General features: G+C 41.4%; 1 long non-coding RNA gene across 1 annotated transcript; it reads left to right on the forward strand.

Moving 5' to 3' along the window:
• The first annotated feature begins 4,849 nt into the window (after positions 1–4,849).
• LOC114145224 (uncharacterized) lies at positions 4,850–6,512 on the forward strand. The gene is made up of 3 exons (XR_003595639.1): positions 4,850–5,242; positions 5,874–5,978; positions 6,110–6,512. It is a non-coding gene; the product is annotated as an uncharacterized LOC114145224 (long non-coding RNA).
• Positions 6,513–7,337: the final 825 nt, after the last annotated feature.

Here is a 7,337-nt window from a genome sequence, read left to right on the forward strand (position 1 = left end):
TCAAGAAAATAACCTTGAGCGGGAACAATAAGGAATCAACCGCCAGAAAACGTTTGTGTGTTTTTTTTTTTTTTTTTACTCCCGGATGCCCGCGTGTCATCGCCGTCGGTTCACGGCTCGGCCTCATTTCCGACCGCCCCCTTTTGAGAATTAAGTTGGATCTTAAGGATGTAAATGAGAACCTATTTGGTGGCCCCCACCGTCTCTCATGTGAATCCCAGGACAGAGCATGACATTTAACATCGCCTTCACTAATTTGTGCTTAATAGCCAAAAAGTTATTAGAATTAACGTTAATGACATTTCATACGTCTCCCCCCTTTCTACATACATTACTCCTTCTCTTCTGCTGCTAGTTAAGCAGCTAATGCCGGGGCGCCTTCCGCTCGCAGCTTAAATATCACGTTACACTTTTTGCCAGAAATCTTTCAGTCGCCCTGTTTTGTTTTTTTTTGTCCCTCCGAATTTTCACTTTTCACAGCCTCTTTGCAAAGAACACAAGAATTAAAGAATCAAAGTAGAGGAAGGGAGGGAGGGCGGTGTAATAAAGCGTTTTAAGTTGATTTTATCGGTCACACCCTTTGCACCAATTGACACGACGCGTTGTGGGAGATTAAACCGTTTGTTGCTCGACGCCCGTTCCTTCAACCCGAGCCCTCTTGTCGAAACAAGCACTGTCCAAGGAAAGAATGGGAGGTATTTATATACTTCCTTCTGATCCGTGCGTTAGGAAGACGAGGAGATTATCGTGTGAAAGATGAACATTTTGTTTCTATCAAAACAGCAAGCTCAGCCGGCCGGGGAGGCCCTCCTCTCTCCGGCAATTAGTGACGGTCTGCAACCTTGCTCAAGGGCGGTGGGATTTTCTCCTGTGTTTCTTAGGGGAGGTCACTGAATTCCTTCGGCAGCTACAGGGATTCAAAAGGAGCACCCCAAGGTGTTTACCGCGTGACTTCAATTTAACGGCAGGACATGTCGTTGAAGAGGGAGGTAAACAAAGAGAGGGTTGCAGGACGTTGAAGTAGCAGTGCTGAATTATTTTACTGCGTGGATTGTAATTACATCACAGCCACACGGTAACCAGCTCATATATCCTCAGCGATATTGTGCCCGTTTTTTTGCGGCAATCTGAGAGCAGTTTAAATTTGAAAAGCAATAGCCCATGATGACGCGCATGCAAAAGCCCCGTTAATTAAAGCCATTTCTGCAGGTTTGAAGCCTCAAACACTTAAAAACGTGAAATAAAACTGAAGAAGTTGTTAACTTTCTGTAAACTTTCCGCAACTTCATGAAAAGTCTTAAATGTAATCGTCTCAGTTTAAAGGTAAATATAGTCGGTAACACTTTATTTGACGGGTTGTGATTAAGACTGTCATGACACTGTCATAAACATGACATAACGCCTGTCATGAACATGAGTGAGTTTTCATGAACATTTATGACTGTTGTCATAAAGTGTCATTCGGTAAATCATGACACTTTTAATACAAAGTTGACATTATTCAAAATGTCTTTGTTATGAGAACTTGACATTAACGAAGAAATCATGATCTGACATAAATTTGTTATAAAAGTATTACTGATTAAACTTTAGCTTTAATAACATAAAAATACATAATTTTCAAAGTTTAATACATCACAAACGCTCTACAGGTGAGGAGAGGGACTCTGGAATTGACTTTTCTACATGGACCGGGCGCCCTGTGAGTGTTTAGGGAAACTGATTTCATGTAAATTCCGAAAAACATTAGGATTTATTTTTTAAGAGTTGCTAATGGGATATTTAACCACAAAATCTCTACATTGGGAACAATTGTTCCTGCTTTTCTGTCACCATGGATTTACCGAGAGTCTGGCACTTTAATTTGTCATTGTCCTGAGCAGAACAAACTTTGTTCTTGTTTTTGTCAAGTAAACACATTTCTTCATTCTTTCGGAGCATGTACCGGTATTAATGCATTAAAAAGCCTCACATACATCAAGATATTTTAGTAATACAGTCAAACCGATAGAATGATGAAACTTGCTCATTGTAAATTTCAGGTTATTTGTAAGTCACTGTTACTCAACAAGCTGTTTAGAAGGCATTGAAGTTGCAGGAAACATATTGTTCAAGTTGTCAAGTAGGTAAGTAAACTTAGAAATCATATGGATCCTAAAAAGTTATGAATCTAACTTGCCAAAAGCATAAAAATGAAGACGGAAAAGTAATTTGCTTACACAATCAGATATATGTTCCTTTATAATAACTGACAGGAACTAAAGACTTTATGTTTGACACGTTAAAATCAATCATGCACAACCTCAACGTTGCATTTATTTTCGTTTCCTCAACAACTATTAGTTTCAGCTAATCTACTATTGATTCAATTTGGACCTTCATGTTTTCCAGTACGTGGAGAAAAGTTCCAACACTTTTGTTGAGGCTCGTTTTAATATTAAATGTAAACTAGCGGTGCTAGTTGTAATCTGAGGGCAATTTAAATTTTAAAAGCAATAGCCCATGATCACGCACGCAAAAGCCCCGTTAATTAAAGCCGTTTCTGCAGGTTTAGCTGATCTTTTAGTCAGTTGTTTTGTCTTATTAAGGTCATCGACTTGAGGGCAGCGTTGAGGAACTTTTCTTAAGTTTTATTTTTTTGTTGTTGTTGTTTACCGCTAATACATGAGTGCAGTGCGAGATCGAGAAAGAGTTGGCCATATAAGAGGAAAATACACAGGCAAAAGAAAGAGCAGTGGGGTATTTGACAGTGGTGGAGGTGTGGATGTGGTGTGGGTTAAGAAGGGAAGAAGAGCTGGGGGTAATGGTGGTCGCCTGGCCGCTGACAGACAGGCCAATCTTCCGTCTGGACAGGCTCAAGAGAGATGTGTCAGTCTCTGCTGGCACCCCGGGCCAGGAGCACCCACACGCGCCTAAATGTGTATTGGCAAAGTGTCGGTGCCAATGCCATTAGCCAGCAGACTTAAATTCCCCCCTGTAATTTTCAACGGCGCTCCTCGTTATTGGCACCTCTGATGGGTCGAGTATTTGAGTCCTAATTCACTTTAAATGGATGGCTGGTGGCGGTGAGCAGCCGGGCGACTTGTTATCGCTCATAGGAGACAGTCACGTCCACGCGCGCACGTTCACGAGCCTATCCGCCGATGCTCAGCCCAGGAAAAGCTAAGAAGCCAAGTCATGGAAATAACTGATAATGTTAATGGAAAATGTCAAAATCTCAATTTTAACTGTACAAAACCTTGTTTTTTCCATAAATTACCAAATGTTTTTTTGTTGCTTTGTTAACATTTAAAGCTGTATGTCACTTATTAAGAAATTTGTTTTTTTGCATATTTGCTTTGTCGTTACAGTTTTTTATAAAAAAATAATCTGTGAAAAAATTGCCACTCAGGCAGAAACAACCCATCCGAGCCAAGAGGAGGGTGCTTACCCTTGTGCTTACCCTCGCTCGCTTGCTCTTCTCTAAGCTACAGCTGGTTCAACACAGCAGAGCCTGGCACAAATGCTAAAGCTATGCTCAGTTAGCATAGCAACCGGTGACGGCGCATAAACGGTTTTCCTAAGTTATTTTTCCACCATTAGCAGCATCCACAGACAGCACTAAGACCCTCCTCCTGCTTTTGATTAGTTGTTTTGTTAAGAAGCGGAGACTTTTTTCGACAACAATAATATCACTGACAGGAAGCAGAGGAAATCGGTCTTTTCACCGATTATCTGTCTCACATTGTCACGACTTGGTGACAGTTTTAACAAATACAAAAAAAACCCCCATTTTTGTAAAACTTACACACTGTAGCTTTAAACTGGATAAAATCAGGATATAATTCATAGATACACATCATAAATGCAGGTTATCTGTTCATCAACACAACCAATCGGTGTGAAATGACTCTACATGTAGCCTTCATTTTATTTATGGACAGCTGTGATTTCATTTTGGAAATCACAGCTGTCATTATAGGGATTAGAAAATAGTGTAGAAATTTGTTTTATTATTATTATTATACCAATTCTTTTGTTTGTTTGAATTTCAATTGATATCTGGATTAACGACAGAATTTTAAAACATTTAAACAGTTTTAATAGTTTAAAAGTCCACAGATGTTTTAAAAACTAGAAGTCAAACTATGTAGTAGTGAAATAAAATGCTGCTCCAGCTACAACTGAGTATACTTTACATCAGTCATGACTGTTGTCACATACAACTACTTTTTAAAAATATATTGTCCTACTTAAAAACTGTCCATATTTTCACCACAGTACATTTGTTGTAATGTAACGTCTGAAAGTCAGAGTTTAGGTTAAAACTATACTACATTCTATACTATTTAAAAGCTCTGATCTATAAAACACGCAAGAAAACTATCCCAAAACGTATTTCAGCTGCTTCAAAGGAACAGGTCAAGTGGAGAGGAAACGAAATTAAAAACAGACACGTTTTCTTAGCGATATTTTTGCCCTGATCTGAGGCCTTTCCTTAACTTTTCGGTGTCCCACCCGCATGTGGTCTTGACTACAGTTAGCATTTAATCTTATTTCAAAGGTTCTCTGCCTATTTCTTAATGGATGACGACACAGAAGAGAGAGATGTTTTTACTTCCTCTTGCCATCTGTGACCCCCAAAAAACACATTAAAACCGCTAGAATTTTCACGAGCTAACGAGTGTGAAGCTGTTTTGGATTCTTGAGGGATTTATAGCTTCCAATCTCTCTCTTTTTCTCCCTCTACTTCTTTAAATCATTTCAGTGATCTCTCTCTCTCTCTCTTCCCCCCTCTCTCGCTCCTCTTCACTCTCCCTCCCTCGCAGCGACAGCGTTGCTCGTCGTGTGTCGAGGGAATACGGCGTTCGTCAGGCCAAGGCAAACACATGCACGCAAAACAAAAAACACACACACACAAATGTTAAATAACTACATACAGGAGCAATTTAGCTCTGCCGTAATTTGTAGATAGTGTCTGACAACCTTGCTGGAGAAGTTTTCACCCCAGAAATGCTAAGTAGTCCCAGCAGGAGTCAGTCAGGAAGAGGAGAGGGGCTCTTTGCTTTTTAATGTATTCTTCTGGAGCCCAGAGGCCTCCGAAACGCGGCGCGTCTTCACCGCTGCGCTGTACACACACGCGCTAGCTCGCTCGCTCGCGCGCGTACGAGCGCGCGAGCTCACATAACTGTCGGCCTCTGAAGGAGCAGCGCTAATGGGGCTGTTTTTAATGAGCCAGGAAGAGGAGAGTGACCCTTCGAAGGTGAATATCTCCATTTCTCTGAGTTGTTTTACTTATTTTATTTTTATTTGTTTATTTTTTTTCGCTGCATGGCAATGAATGCGCGCACACACATGTCCTCGTGCATTTACAGGAAAACTTGTGATTATTTATCTCTAATTGTTTCTAACTGGCATAATTAGTTTTAAGCTCTGGGCTCGTTCATTCATCCAGTTCTCTCATCAGAAGGCAGAAATGTGTGTGTTTCGGGTTTCTCGTTTTTTTTTTTCTTTGTGGCTGGAGAGCTTGCATAAATTGCACGGGTTTTGGGGTAAAAAAAAAAAAAAAAGAAAGAAAGAAAAGAAAAAGGAAGTAGCCCCCACAGCAATGGTCCTTCGCAAAGCTGCAGGAGATCCGGCGATTTCCTCAAGTTCCACTTCACGTTGCAAGGGACATAACCATCCCCCCCAGACAGCCATTTCACTTTATTTCACTGATTTTATGATCTTTTCCTTGCACAGACTGATAGATAAATAAAAAAAAGAGGGGACGGGAAGAAGGGGGAAAAAAAGGAAAGAAAGAGGCAGTTCTAAAAACAGCCAATAGATGGCACACTCTGTATGGCAACGTGGAGGGTTGTGACGAGCATTGTGGTTGTCTGTATTTAACCTAGAACCTGGAGAGCATCCTGTGTCTCCTCTGCTGGGAATCTTCTGCTACTTCTAGGAGTCAAGGATGGAGAAGAAGAAGAAGAAAAGGAAGAAGAAGAAGCAGTCAGGTAGGTGAACGGATGTCACGCTTCTGTTCATGTTGCTCAACAACCTTTGGTGTGACTACCTTCTTCTTCTGTTCGATTTCTTTCCTTTTTTTTTCTTTCTTTTTTTTTTTTTTTTTATACACATAAACAAGCCTGAGGATATATAGCTGTGACATTTTATCTCGCAGCCCCGGGTTCATTGTGTTGGCAGAACATGTGGAGCTGCAGAGCAATCTGTGAACACACGGCTAGAAGTAATGGTTCTTCTGATGTTCAGCGTCTCGCAGAGGAAACAAATGCACCGACTAACCAGATGGGACGCGCCTTATAGTGTGTGTTAATATTTCGGTGGTTAAAATAGATGGAGAAGAAGAGGAGGAGGAGCGGAAGAAGATCATTTCATACATCATCTTTAAAGGAAAAACTGCCAGGAGTGATCCTCATTAATCCGAGCTGAATTGTCTCTTTCTGGTTTTGTTTAATCTTTCTTCTTTTTTTTTCTTTACACCTGTGAAGCAGTTTTATGTTTGTATAAAACACATTTTCTATAGCACACTAAAAGAACTGGAATGTCTTTTTTTGGGGGGGGGGTTGAGTTAATTGGGAGTTATTACATTATCATCATCATCATAAAAAAAAAAACAAGTGTAAAAATGTGAAATAGGCTCGCTTTGAATAGATTATGATTCGTGATGTGCCAATATTGCAGTTTATATTCACACATGTAATGAGCACAAGCTGATATGAATATTTTAAAAAATGGGTTTTTTTATTATTATTATTTCTACGTATTATCAGCTCTCTGTTTTCATGCTGTCTACATGCACTGTGGAAGCGAATGTCAGCCACACACACACACACTCTGAACATCACACACACTCCTCAAAGGCAAACACGCGCAAGCACACCCCGGATGCTACGAGAGCACTGAAAATCAATGTGACAGGTTTCAGTCGTCCCTCAGTGTACACATCCCCTCTCGGAGTCTCTCCTGACATCTGCTCGATTACCTCCCACAGCCAAACACACACACACACACACACACACGCCCCCACGCACACACACCAACTCCCCATGGCCGCTCTAAGCCCCTCTGAGCTATAAGAAATGGAGTCAGCGCAGGAGAAACCAGATACTGCTGGCTGTGTCACATCGCGTTTGCCGCCACCCGTCAGAAGCCGGCGTGTTTGAGTGCGTTCTGACAGCGTCAGTCATTCCCAGGCCCGGCAGCGGGTGGTGGGACGACGATGAGGTGGAGGAGGAGGAGGAGGAAGAGGAGCAGCGAGGGGAGCCGGGCGGGCGGACCTTGATCACCAGAGTCTTGCTCTTACAAGGGAAGAGTGAAAGGAATCTGTGCAAACCCACATGATGTGCTGTGTT

The sequence above is a fragment of the Xiphophorus couchianus genome, chromosome 5 (genome assembly GCF_001444195.1).
Source record: "Xiphophorus couchianus chromosome 5, X_couchianus-1.0, whole genome shotgun sequence".
NCBI classification, from domain to species: domain Eukaryota; kingdom Metazoa; phylum Chordata; class Actinopteri; order Cyprinodontiformes; family Poeciliidae; genus Xiphophorus; species Xiphophorus couchianus.